General features: G+C 45.0%; 1 protein-coding gene and 1 long non-coding RNA gene across 9 annotated transcripts in view; both read left to right on the forward strand.

Moving 5' to 3' along the window:
• Positions 1–14,718, forward strand: part of ACOT7 (acyl-CoA thioesterase 7) — a 313,478-nt gene that overhangs the window by 87,287 nt on the left and 211,473 nt on the right. The window lies entirely within an intron of this gene.
• Positions 1,160–13,109, forward strand: LOC141074204 (uncharacterized). 2 transcript variants are annotated; one of them, XR_012227154.1, is made up of 3 exons: positions 1,160–2,750; positions 6,794–6,880; positions 12,559–13,109. It is a non-coding gene; the product is annotated as an uncharacterized lncRNA (long non-coding RNA). The 2 variants fall into 2 exon arrangements; XR_012227153.1 differs by having other exon boundaries at positions 12,598–13,109.

Raw genomic sequence — 14,718 nt, forward strand, 5'->3', positions numbered from 1 at the left:
TCAAGAATGGTCACAGAGTTGTTCTGAAGCCACTCACTCCTTTGTTATTTAGCTTAGGGTCATTGTCTTGTGGCAAGGTGAACCTTCAGCCAAAACTGAGGTCCAGAATACTCTAGAAGAGGTTTTCATCCAGGATATCTCTGTACTTGGCCGCCTTCATGTTTCATTCAATTCCAACCAGTGGACCTGTCCCTGCAGCTGAAAACACCCCCATTGCATGGTGCTGCCACCACCATGTTTAACTGTTGGGATTGTATTGGGAAGGTGATGAGCAGTGCTTTGTTTTATCCACACATAGAACTTTTTGGTGATAATTCTAAGCTATATCTTCATCTCATCAGACCAGAGAATCTTATTTCTCATAGTCTGGGAGTCCTTCATGTGTTTTTTTAACAAACTCTATGCCGGCTTTCATATGTCTTGCACTGAGGAGAGTTTTCCGTCTGGCCACTCTGCCATAAAGGCTCGACTGCTGGAGGGTTGCAGTGATAGTTCACTTTGTGGAACTTTCTCCCATCTCCCTACTGCATCTATGGAGCTTAGCCGCAATTATCTTGGGGTTCTTCTTTACCTCTCTCACCAAGGCTCTTTTCCCACAATTGCTCAGTTTGGCTGGATGGCCAGGCCTAAGAAGACTTCTGGTGGTCCCAAACTAATTCCATTTAAGGATTATGGATGCCACTGTGCTCTTAGGAACCTTGAGTACTGCAGAAATTCTTTTGTAACCTTGGCTAGATCTGTGCCTTGCCCATTTCTGTCTCTGAGCTCCTTGGCGAGTTCCTTTGACCTCAGGATTCTCATTTGGTCTGACATGCACTGTGAGGTCTTATATAGACAGGTGTGTGCCTTTACAAATCAAGTCCTCTCAGTTTAATTAAACACAGCTGGACTCCAATGAAGGAGTAGAACCATCTCAAGGAAGATCACAAGGAAATGGACAGCATGTGACTTACATATGAGTGTCTGAGCAACGGGTCAGAATACTTATGCCCATGTGATATTTCAGCTTTTTTCTTTTTTTAATAAATTTGCAAAAATTTCTACATTTCTGTTTTTTTTTTTTTTCAGTCAAGATGGTGTGCAGAGTGTACATTAATGAGAAAAAAATTAACTTTTTTTGAATTTACCAAATGGATTCAATGAAACAAAGAGTGAAAAATTTAAAGGGGTCTGAGTACTTTCCATACCCACTGTATTGTAATAATCTAGATATTTACCCAGTGCTCAAACAATAGGGAGGAATGATAAAAGCTTCATTTCAATTCTACTTAGTGTATTTTGTACAGAACGTGGCAACGATGTATTTTACTTCGAACATTTGTTTTTGTCAGCTTTGTTTATTGCATTTGTGTCTTCCCGCTGTCACAATACATCATCCTCTCTTTGCTGTTACACGTGTTGACACCTTCTGGCAGAAAACAAGATAACTGAAAATCTGTATATTGAACCACTTCTCTCTTCTGTGTGGACAATCAAGTAGTATTCTTTCCAGTGTGTGCCGCAGCATATTAGTTGCCGCTTTTGCTACAGGCTTTTGTTCCAGTAAAATCTTCAGTTTTCTGGGGGTGCCAAGAGGCCAGCCGGGGGTGATCCTGCAGCTACATTCTAAAAATGTGTTTCTGAATAGACAACTCAATTAATTTTTCTATTGGGGTCTAGATGTTCGAATAGTAACTATCAGGTTCTGTCCACTACCCATGTTACTCATGCACCTGATGTTTATATACTGTAACATTCTAACTTCTCATAAGTCAAATGTATGGCCCAAAAGCATAATGCTGTGATAAATGCTAAAATTACAAACAAGGTCAGTGAGCATGAAGATCCAAATGTATGGCATTGGTTTGCATTGTGTATGTTTTTAAAAAAAGGTACTGTGCAAAGTTTCTGCAGCTCCAAAATATGAAACCAGGAACACCTGGACCTGTGTCTCTAAAAAATATGTTTCCACTAAATTATATGGACGCTGATCTATGTCACTTTAAAAATTGTTGATGCATGACACATAACATTTTATTTTTTCTTATTTTGGAAGCCACATTCAAACAACCAAAACTATATACGGTATATATTTTGTAGATCCAATAACTTTATTTTTTTAATAAAAATATATAAGAACTTTTTTTTGTTAAATAATTTACATAAAAATTCTAAACTTCATGTTAATTTCATTACTTAGAAAATATGTATAAAATTGGTGGCTTAGTCACAAAACTATGAGAAGCACCCGTGACCTCTCCTTGATATGATGTGAACTCTCTTAGGCAGTGGGAGACTGTTGTACAGATGGCAACCAGAGAGCAGTTGTTTAATTTAAAGGGAAGCTGTATGTGGGATTTTGCACCCCAAACTATTTTATATGTTCATGTACCTCTTTTAAAGACAAGTTCAGCAATACCTTTACACAGGCTCGGTCTGGCCTGGCGGAGTACCGAGAAATCCCCCAGTAGGCCCTCCCCTTGGCTGTGGGAAGGAGCCAGCCAGAGGAGGAGGAGAAAAAAAAAAGATGTGGGCCCTTTAAAAGAGCAGGGAGGCGCCCACGCAGCGTTCATTATGTGAACCGCTGCGGCGCGCGTCCCGATTGATAGTGGCATGTGTGCGCCCGGCGTATGACGTCAGTTTCATGCGACGGGCGCACACATCCACCTCTGGCCTCTGCTATGTCGGCGGCCATTTTGCAATGAGCGCGCCGGCCGCCGACCTGCAGAGAAGGAGGAGGACGCCAGTGCCACCGCTGGGAGCGCAGGCAGGTAAGAGTGAAAGATTTTTTTTTTTCTTCTCTCTCTCTTGGGAGGGGAGGGGGGCCCTGGAAGGATGCACATAAGGGGGGGGGGCTGCATGGATGCACATAGCAGGGGGGGCCTGGAAGGATGCACATAACGGGGAGGGCCTGGAAGGATGCACATAATGGGGGGGGGCCTGGAAGGATGCACATAAGGGGGGCCTGCATGGATGCAAATAACGGGGGGGCCCTAGAAGGATGCACATAGTGGGGGGGCCTGCATGGATGCACATAACGGGGGGCCCTGGATGGATGCACATATAGGGGATGGGGGGGGTCCTGGAAGGATGCACATACAGGGGATGGAGGGTGGCTGGAAGGATGCACATACAGGGGATGTAGGGCGGCTGGAAGGATGCACATACAGGGGATGGGGGGCGGCTGGAAAGATGCACATACAGGGGATGGAGGGCGGCTGGAAAGATGCACATACAGGGGATGGAGGGCGGCTGGAAGGATGCACATACAGGGGATGGAGGGCGGCTGGAAGGATGCACTTACAGGGGATGGAGGGCGGCTGGAAGGATGCACATACAGGGGATGGAGGGCGTCTGGAAGGATGCACATACAGGGGATGGAGGGCGTCTGGAAGGATGCACATACAGGGGATGGAGGGCGGCTGGAAGGATGCACATACAGGGGATGCGGGGCCCTGGAAGGATACACATACAGGGGATGGAGGGCGGCTGGAAGGATGCACATACAGTGGATGGAGGGCGGCTGGAAGGATGCACATACAGGGGATGGGGGGCCTGTATGGATGCACATAACGGGGGGGCCCTGGAAGGATTCACATACAGGGGATGAAGGGGGGCTGGAAAGATGCACATACAGGGTATGAGGGGCCCTGGAAGGATGCACATACAGGGGATGGAGGGGGGCTGGAAGGATGCACATACAGGGGATGGGGGGCCCTGGAAGGATGCACATACAGGGGATGGAGGGCGGCTGGAAGGATGCACATACAGGGGATGGAGGGCGGCTGGAAGGATGCATATACAGGGGATGGGTGGCCCTGGAAGGATGCACATACAGGGGATGGTGGGGGGCTGGAAGGATGCACATACAGGGGATGGTGGGGGGCTGGAAGGATGCACATACAGGGGATGGAGGGGGGCTGGAAGGATGCTCATACAGGGGAGGGGGACCTGGATGCAGGCACATAAAGGGAAGGGGGGAGCCCTGGATGGATGCACATACAGGGGGGGCCAGAATGGATACACATACGGGAGGGAGCTAGGATGGATACACATGGGGGCCAGGGGTAGGACAAGGGGCCAGGATGGATACACACACGGTGGGGAGGGGCATGACAAGGGGCCTGGATGGATACTCATTCGGGGGGGGGCAGGATGGATACATGTGGGGGGCCCAGATGGATACATTTAGGGGGCCAGGATAGATACCGTACAGACCAAAAGTTTGGATACACCTTCTCATTCAAAGAGTTTTCTTTATTTTCATAACTATGAAAATTGTAGATTCACTCTGAAGGCATCAACACTATGAATTAACACATGTGGAATTATATAATTAACAAAAAAGTGTGAACCAACTGAAAATACTGTATGTCTTATATTCTAGGTTTTTCAAAGTAGACAAATTTTGCTTTGATTACTGCTTTGCAGACTCTTGGCATTCTCTTGATGAGCTTCAAGAGGTAGTCACCGGAAATGGTCTTCCAACAGTCTTGAAGGAGTTCCCAGAGATGCTTAGCACTTGTTGGCCCTTTTGCCTTCACTCTGCGGTCCAGCTCACCCCAAACCATCTCGATTGGGTTCAGGTCTGGTGAATGTGGAGGCCAGGTCATCTGGTGTAGCACCCCATCCCTCTCCTTCTTGGTCAAATAGCCCTTACACAACCTGGAGGTGTGTTTGGGGTCATTGTCCTGTTGAAAAATAAATGATGGTCCAACTAAACGCAAACCAGATGGAATAGCATGCCACTGCAAGATGCTGTGGTAGCCATGCTGGTTCAGTATGCCTTCAATTTTGAATAAATCCCCAACAGTGTCACAAGCAAAGCACCCCCACACCATCACACCTCCATGCTTCACAGTGGGAACCAGGCATGTAGAGTCCATCCGTTCACCTTCTCTGCGTCGCACAAAGACACGGTGGTTGGAACCAAAGATCTCAAATTTGGACTCATCAGACCAAAGCACAGATTTCCCCTGGTCTAATGTCCATTCCTTGTGTTCTTTAGCCCAAACAAGTCTCTTCTGCTTGTTGCCTGTCCTTAGCAGTGGTTTCCTAGCAGCTATTTTACCATGAAGGCCTGCTGCACAGTCTCCTCTTAACAGTTGTTGTAGAGATGTGTCTGCTGCTAGAACTCTGTGTGACATTGACCTGGTCTCTAATCTGAGCTGCTGTTAACCTGCGATTTCTGAGGCTGGTGACTCGGATAAACTTCTCCTCCGCAGCAGAGGTGACTCTTGGTCTTCCTTTCCTGGGGCGGTCCTCGTGAGCCAGTTTCTTTGTAGCACTTGATGGTTTTTGCCACTGCACTTGGGGACACTTTCAAAGTTTCCCCAATTTTTCGGACTGACTGACCTTCATTTCTTAAAGTAATGATGGCCACTCGTTTTTCTTTACTTAGCTGCTTTTTTCTTGCCATAATACAAATTCTAACAGTCTATTCAGTAGGACTATCAGCTGTGTATCCACCAGACTTCTGCACAACACAACTGATGGTCCCAACCCCATTTATAAGGCAAGAAATCACACTTATTAAACCTGACAGGGCACACCTGTGAAGTGAAAACCATTTCCGGTGACTACCTCTTGAAGCTCATCAAGAGAATGCCAAGAGTGTGTAAAGAATTAATCAAAGCAAAAGGTGGCTACTTTGAAGAACCTAGAATATAAGACATATTTTCAGTTGTTTCACACTTTTTTGTTAATTATATAATTCCACATGTGTTAATTCATAGTTTTGATGCCTTTAGAGTGAATCTACAATTTTCATAGTCATGAAAATAAAGAAAACTCTTTGAATGAGAAGGTGTGTCCAAACCTTTGGTCTGTACTGTATACGGGTGGCAGGATAAGAGACGAGGATGGATATATGAGGGAGCCAGGATGTATATGTGGGGGCCGAGGATGGATTTATGAGGGACAGGACAAGGGACCAGGATGCATATATATGGAGCGGCTAGGATGGATATATGGGGGATGGGCAGGACAAGGGACCAGGATGCATATATATGGGGGGCCTGGATGCATATATGTAGGGGGGTGGCCAGGATGCATTTATAGGGGAGGGGGCCAGGATGGATATATGGGGGAGGGACCAGTATGCATATATATATAGGGGGGCCTGGATGCATATAAATGGCAGGCCAGGATTCATTTTTGGGGAAGCCAGGATGGATATATGGGAGGAGGTGATGGCCAGGATGAATATATGGAGGGGGGCAGGATGGATATATATGAGTGGGCAAGAATTCATATATGGGGGATGGGACAGGGTGGATATATATGGGGGGGGGCAGGTTGCATATATGTGGGGCCAGGATGGCTATATGGGGGGGCAGGACAAGAGACCAGGAAGGATATATGCGGGTCCAGGAGAGATATATGGTGAGGCAGGACAAGGGACATATGAGGGCCAGTATGTATACCTGGGGAAGCGGGATGGATATCTGGGGGCCAGTCTGGACAAGGGACATAGGGGTTCAGGCTGGGTGAGATTATTAAATAAAGGGGGCCAGGATGAGGGACTTTATTACTGTTTGGGGGCCAGAATGAGGAACATGCTATATTAGTTTATGGTGACAAGTGGGGAACATAATTTCTTTAGGGTCCAATTAGGGACATTATCACTTCTGTAATATAATTTACTTTTTAGGAAATGGTTTTCCATGGAGGGAACAAAAGGGGATCTTGTTACTGTGCAGGGCGGTACTACGTTGCTTTTCTTCCTCATCTGACATAGTGTAGAAGTCAGGGAAAATGTAAGGAAAATGCTCTGGTAGCGATCAGCTATTGATGACTGTGTTATTTTTTGCAGAGACTAGTCCTGGCTGGAAGAAGTGACGGCGGTCTGTGCTGGTTGAAGAAAAGCAAAGATGAAGTACTTCAACTACAGACGTCACTGGTGAGTCAGTGTATTACATGCGCACACACACACACTATACACTATATACTGTGTACAGAGCTCTCTTGTATAATGTTGCTGGTGATCACTGTATTACCTGCACACTATATAATATATACATAGGTCCTGTGTATAATGTCACTGGTGATCCCTGTATTACCTGTACACTGACACTATATATAGACTTCCTGTGTATAATGTCACTAGTGATTACTGTATTACCTGTACACTGACACTATATACAGAGCTCCTGTGTATAATGTCACTGGTGATCACTTTATTACCTGTACACTATATGCTATATACAGAGGTCCTGTGTATAATGTCACTGGTGATCACTGTATTACCTGTACACTGACACTATATACAGAGCTCCTGTGTGTAATGTGACTGGTATTACCTGTACACTGACACTATATAGAGTTCCTGTGTATAATGTCAGCAGTGATTACTGCATTACTTGTACACTGACACTATATACAGACTTCCTGTGTATAATGTTACTGGTGATCCCTGTATTACATGTACACTGACACTATATATAGAGGTCCTGTGTTTAATGTCAGTGGTGATCACTGCATTACCTGTACACTGACACTATATACAGATCTCCTGTGTATAATGTCACTGGTATTACCTGTACACTGACACTATATAGAGAGTTCCTGTGTATAATGTCAGCAGTGATTACTGCATTACCTGTACACTGACACTCTATACAGAGCTCCTGTGTATAATTCACTGAGGATCACTGTATTACCTGTACGCTGACACTTTATACAGAGGTACTGTGTATAATGTCACTGGTGGTAATAAGTGTTGTTAGTATTGTGGTTTGTATTCATAATCAGTATTGTAGTATTTGGTCACTATGTGGTGGTAATTTGTGGTCTGGTCACTGTGTGGCAGTATTTCTCCTTGTATGTGGTATTATTTGGTCCCTATATGCTGGTAATATGTCACATTATTCGGTCACTATGTGGTGGTAATATGTGGTCTGATCATGGTGTGGCGGTATTTGTCCCTTGTATGTAGTATTATTCGGTCTTCATGTGGTCTGATCATGGTGTTTTGGTATTTCTTCCTGTATGTGGTGGTATTGGTCTTGGTATAGTGGATTGTGTTGTGTATGGCGGTCATTTGTTCTCTCTGATTTTATTTAGGAGAAGATTCTTTATTTCAACTACAGATTAAATGTGTACACAGCGGCAGAGATGCACTTGCCGGGGGTTTCCTGTGGAAAAAAGTAATCATCTCTCCATAGGATAAATGATAACGTATTGATTGGTGGGGGTCTGACTACTTGGACCCATTCAGCAAAATGTGGAACTTTTTATCCGCATTAGACTGGAGTGGCATGTCCGACTTGACCACTGATCCATTCTTTCCCTCAGTGGCTCCACTTGTTTTTTTTGTAGATGCTCCAAAGAGAAGGAATGGAGCTTCGGTCAGATATCCCACCTGCCGCTGCATTTTAAAATGAGGATAAGTGTCCTATCAACTATAAAACTTTTTCATTCTTCTGATCGGTGCAGTTTCTAATGGTCGGACCTAAGCGATCACCTATCCTGTGGAGCCCATGAATCGGTGATAACTTGTTCTAACCAAAGAACCCCATTAATGTAAACTACTGTAATTATACATCCCATTTGTGGTGGCGCACAGTAGATGTACAGGAGTCACCTGTATTTTACAGCCGATGCTTCACTATAATGGGGACAACGACTGACAGATATTTGTATATTGCTGTAGGGTGGGCCCCTAGAGTCCGTTCCCCTGGTGGGCCCCAGACACCCCAGTCCGACCCTGCCTTTACATGGCCAGTCTGTTCCTCCGTTACTGAGAAATCAGTGTTCGAATTGATATGCCAATGCAACTGTAGATCTGAAGCCTCTGTCACTCCAGCTCTATTCTCCACTCAGCGCTGTCTCCTCCTGCTTTCCTGACAGCCTCAATGCTATCAGTCAAGCATTATGCATAACTTTTTCCTAATTTTTTGGTACATCATAGGGTAAATGAAATGTTGACTTTTTAAAGCTGTAATTTGTCCTGCAAAAAATAAACCCTCATATGTCTGTAAATGGAAAAATATACAAAAGCTATGGATCTTAGAGGAAGGAGATGGGGGAGGGGAAGAGCAAAAGTGAAAAAAAAACTGACAGTCATAAAATGGATAAATGATAATTGTATAAACCACTCCCATGGTATTTTTCAGTGGACAATCCAGCAAAAAAAACAACAAAAACCCACGTTCTCCATACTAGACAGGTGCCGCTAATAACAGCAACCAGAGCTAGCTCTGATCACTGATGTTTAACAGGTTACATGCCATTGTCAATCACTTCCACTCATTCCCCCCACTCACGCAGCACGATTGGAGGATGCTGATGGGTTACTAAGGCAGGTAGGGACCTACTGAGGACCCCCGTGGCTGCTATCTTGATCCTCATAAGAAACCATGAAATATATATTTTTTTTATTATGTATGGTTATATTGTAGTACAAGTTGCAGTATTTAGGACAAGCAATCAAATGATCGCAGGTTCAATTTTCCTATGAGTCCTACGAGGACTAAAAAATGGAAGAAAATATTTTACATAAAAAAATAAAAAAAGTAAAGAAAACTATAGAAAAGTGGAACTCACCCCCCCTTTCCTAATAAAAAATAAAGAAATTGAAAAAAGTAAAACATTAATTGGTATTGTCATGTCTATAAAAGTCCGATCTATCAAAATATACAATAATTTACCCTTTTACATTAATCTACAAAAGGAAACATCAGCAAATTCTGCAAAAAATGCTGTAAAAAGCAACCAAAGCTTTATACAGTGGTAGAAATAAGTATTTGGGGGAGGGATGAAAGCGTCAAAAGTAAAAATGTCCACAACCCCCCTCTAACCCCCACCTGAAAGGGTTAAATAGGGGTCCGATGTAGTCACATAATCAATAGAGGCAATATTATTAGGGGTAGGGGGCAATAGTGTAGGTTTGGGTACATAATCTCTTATATTAAAATAGGGGGATTTTGATGAAATTCGATTTTCTAGGTCAAGAATTCCCTTTTTAGGACTAAAGGAAATATTTTGGCATAAACTACCCCTCATATTTCTCTCCCCTGTCGGGCTAATGTTTGGAGAATACAATAAAATTAAGCCTCATAATAAACCATGCTTTGTTCACTTAGGCCGAAGGAGAGAGACATGGCTCATGGTTGCTGTGGCAACCGGCCTGTCAGGATGGTTTTATTAAGGTCCAATGGTAATTCTTATTCCCAAAAGCATGTTGTCAGATCTGCTTTTAGTCAAAGTGCACTAGAAATATTTTCCATATTATTTTCTTGTACTTTTTCACATAATATATAATTGCATTTAAATGCTTCGGATTTGGCAGCGATGGAGCTGTATACCAGGAGGATCCTCAATCTGAGTAAAATCATTCCCCTGGTTACTTCACATCTAATACTGATGTCTCGCTGCTCTTTTTAGATATAGATTTTATACAGTTAATGTTACATAAAATTTAACAGGTGCTCGTATGAATCTGACCCTAGATGAGGAGTGTGAACGCAATGGTAGCCGATATATTAGAATACCGCAGCAAGAAAATAGTAGACCAACGTTAACTGAATAAAATGTATCCCAGGAGAGCGCCGCTGCGACACTTAAATGGAGCCAGAGTGCCGCCTCATGCAGAGCTAGTGTGCCCTCTGTACCAAAGCCCCCATACCACCAATAACAAATGGAAAATACCCTCATCAGAAGGAGCCACACTGTGCCCCTAAAGAGGACTAACCAGAAAATGAACCCCTAACAGTTAGTGTATGCCATTTCAAACAGCCCAATAAACCCCCCATAATCGGTGTGATGTCAGCCAGACCGTGCACCTAAAATAAGTTACTCTTCATACACACTACTAGAGAGTGCCCCAAAATTGAATCGAGCAAAAAAAAAAAAAAAAACAGTGCCAGAGAGTACATCTATAAAAAGTCACCAAGTACACAGACTGGCAGAGACTGCCCTTACAAACAAAGAAGGCGTTTTCCCTCCTATCAAGTAAATCACAGTGCCCCACGAGCAATGCTAAAGTTTCCCCGATATTCAGTGTGGGTGAGTGCCACCAGAATAAAGCTTCCATAAACAGTGTCAACCAGATATAACCCCCAGAAAGTTTTAACCAGAGTGTGACCCTGTATAATGTGTCTGGCAGCACGTGCACCTGTAAGCTGTCGCGTGGCACGTGCCCCTGTAAGCTGTCTGGTGGCTCATGCCACTTTAAGCAGTGTCCGGCAGCACGTGCACCTTTAAGCTGTTGCGCATCGTGAGCCCCTGTAAGTGGTGTCTGGTAGCATGAGCCCCTGTAAGCGCCGTCTGGCAGAGAGTTCCCCTGTAAGCGGTGTCTGGCAGAGGGTGCCCCTGTAAGCGGTGTCTGGCAGCGCCTGACCCTGTAAGTGTCATCTGGCAGAGGGTGCTACTGTAAGCTGTGTTGGTCAGTGGATGCCCCCTGTGAGCGGTGTTGGTTAGCAGATGCCCCTGTCAGCAGTGTCTTACAGCGGGTGCCCCCTGTGAGCGGTGTCGGTCAGCGGGTGCCCCCTTTGAGCGGTGTTGGTCAGAGGGTGCCTCCTGTGAGTGGTGTCGGTCAGCGGGTGCCCCCTGTGAGCTGTGTCGGTCAGCGGGTGCCCCTGTGAGCTGTGTCGGTCAGCGGGAGCCCCCCGTGAGCTGTGTCGGTCAGCGGGTGCCCCCCCGTGAGCTGTGTCGGTCAGCGGGTGCCCCCTTTGAGCTGTGTTGGTCAGTGGGTGCCCCCTGTGAGCTGTGTCTGTGAGCGGTTGCCCCCTGTGAGCTTTCGGGCAGCGGTTGCCCCCCTTGTGAGCTGTGTCGGTCAGCGGGTGCCCCTTGTGAGCTGTGTCGGTCAGCGGGTGCCCCCTGTGGGCTGTGTCGGTCAGCGGGTGCCCCCTGTGAGCTGTGTCTGTGAGCGGGTGCCCCCTGTGAGCTGTCGGGCAGCGGGTGCCCCCTGTGGGCTGTGTCGGTCAGCGGGTGCCCCCTGTGAGCTGTCGGGCAGCGGGTGCCCCCTGTGAGCTGTCGGGCAGCGGGTGCCCCTTGTGAGCTGTGTCGGGCAGCGGGTGCCTCCTGTGAGCTGTGTCGAGCAGCGGGTGCCTCCTGTGAGCTGTGTCGAGCAGCGGTGCCTCCTGTGAGCTGTGTCGAGCAGCGGTGCCTCCTGTGAGCTGTGTCGAGCAGCGGTGCCTCCTGTGAGCTGTGTCGAGCAGCGGTGCCTCCTGTGAGCTGTGTCGGACAGAGTGTGTCTTCATAAAATATGAAACTATTGTAGACATGTCAGATCAGAGCTCTCATATTGTCTATGATGTGACTCGGTGTAACTGTAGCAAGCTTTCAGTTGTGAGTAGTGTTCGGTCTGGATAGGTTTTCATCCTATAATATAAACAATGATTGTTTTAATCACTGATGTCAAACAAAGATCTTGAAACTGAGGCGGATTTGTAATACAACCTATATTAGAAAGTTATAGAACATTTCCTTATGCTGGAAAAGCTCTCCTCATTCTTGTAAATACTGATATATTATATAACATTTCCAATTCCTACATTTAACTTTTTACACAAAGTATCAATATTTGCTGAACTCTGCATTGTTCTTCACTTGAATGATTTCCCCTATGCTATCTAGGGACTGGGCAAGAACTCAGTATTGCCATTTACTTATCAGGCTTCCTGCAGATGACCAGGGTGACGGATGCATAAAGCAAGCAGATGTATTGAAGGGGGAGACTCCTGTGACTCAGTGAGATAGAGATCCCTGTAAATCAGAGACCTAAATGCAGGTGACTGTCATGGATAGATGTCTTTCCTAAGAATCTGATCACTATGGTAACATCTGATGGTGAAGGAAAAAAAACACGTTGTCTTGCACAAAAATATTTCTCTTTCTCGTTGGAAAATAGAAGCAAAAAGGCCATAGGTGAAATCTGTCCATCCGTCTGTCTAGCCAACTATTTCTCTGTCTGTTTGTCTATCTTTGTTCTTATGAAAGTGCAGGCCTTGTTTTCAGTCCTTTTATGCTCTCATTATTTCTATTAATAATTGTGCTTCCAGATAGAAGTTTTACAGTTTAATTCAATACATGGAGATCCTGACAGCAGCTCTTTATCACTTAGGAAAATATGAAGCAAGCATTGCCTCTGGCAGCCCACCTGTCCCCACCCCCACACGTAGTGTACATCCTTGTTATATTGTTGCTCTACTGTATATAATGGTTTTGTATAAATTCTCATATATACCGTATATAATAGCTCTTTTGTGTGTTTTCTTGAATGCTGATGCCTTCCAAATCTGTGCGTGATGAAGAAGAATTGGATAATGCAATGCGAATGATGTCATGTTATCTATTAGATGCGTTCAGAATTCTTCCTTTTATTTATTGATATTTTGCATATTTTCTATTAAAAAGCAGATAGGTATTTTAGCCACTGTTTTTTGAATTGCTGATTTCCCTCCAAATAAGCTAAGCTAACCTTTGGATTGCAGCAGTAAACCAAATGGGTATGATCAACTAACCACCAATAATGGAAGCTACTACAGTTGTTAAAGGGGTTGTCGAGGTAAAAAAGGAAGGTTCTCATGTGGCTTGGATCTGTAAGAAATTACAAAGTAATTGATACTCCCCATAAAGCACTCACCTGGACCCAATGCAGGCCACTTAGTTGTCTGCGCAGCACAGGAAGACGTCATTGCTGCAACCTGTGATTTCCTAGAACGGTCAGGTGACTTTAGTACATCATCAGGTGTTTCTGATTATACGTTAAGTCCCCTGACCTCTGCAGCCAATCAGACTTCATCTTACCTGCTTCTGGTGGTCAGGCTTCTTCTTCCTGTGCTACATAGAAAGCGTGGCGTCTCGCTCTGAATCCAGGCGGGTGCTGGTAGATGAGCAACATTTAGTGTATTATTTATAGCTCCAATCGCAATTCTCTTTGCTCGCACAATCACATTTTTCTATTGAACAACCCCTTTAAGACCAATCATTGCAAGGCTCACCATTTGTTTTGGGGATCGATAGTGGTCCAAACACATTGACATTGATGATATTTAGCAATCTCTCATTAATGATCTTGCATACAATTAAGTGTATTTTACATGAGACTGTTTTGCAAACCAGACCACAAAGTTTATCCTAATTGGCATTAATGTGGTTTTCTGTGGAATTTTGGGGTCATTTTTGGCTGCTATATGGATGGGGGTTCTTTTACAATTTTGATTAAAATTCTTTTAAATCTGTTTGTCGTACTTGGAAAGGTGGATCATTAAGACCTCTGGTCCAGATTAGCATTACTTACACAACACAGATGGCGATGGTGCTGCAGAATAGCACAGACTGGATGAATAAAGAGATTGGGTGAAGTGATGTTGAAGATGTAATGGGATGAACAGGATATGATGAACTGATGGAGCGGAGCTGGAACAGCGATGTCTGATGGAGCAGAGCTGGAACAGCGATGTCTGGTGGAGCAGAGCTGGAACAGCGATGTCTGGTGGAGCAGAGCTGGAACAGCGATGTCTGGTGGAGCAGAGCTGGAACAGCGATGTCTGGTGGAGCAGAGCTGGAACAGCTGGGGCATCTCTTCCCCTAATCTAGTCCTTCCTTTGGTTCTTCTTTTTGTGCCCCCTGGGTGTAACTGGCAGCCTGCATAATGGTCCTTCCATAACTGGGAAGGTATCCAGGGAGTAGTGATTAGAAGAAGTTCTGAGGCAGGTTTAGTCCGGCAACATGACATTCGGTTGCAAAAGCAACCGAATACACGAGAGGCTAAATAGATGGAGAATGAGCTAG

Source organism: Dendrobates tinctorius, unplaced genomic scaffold (assembly GCF_039654945.1).
Source record: "Dendrobates tinctorius isolate UK_male_01 unplaced genomic scaffold, ASM3965494v1 ptg000326l, whole genome shotgun sequence".
NCBI classification, from domain to species: Eukaryota; Metazoa; Chordata; class Amphibia; order Anura; family Dendrobatidae; genus Dendrobates; species Dendrobates tinctorius.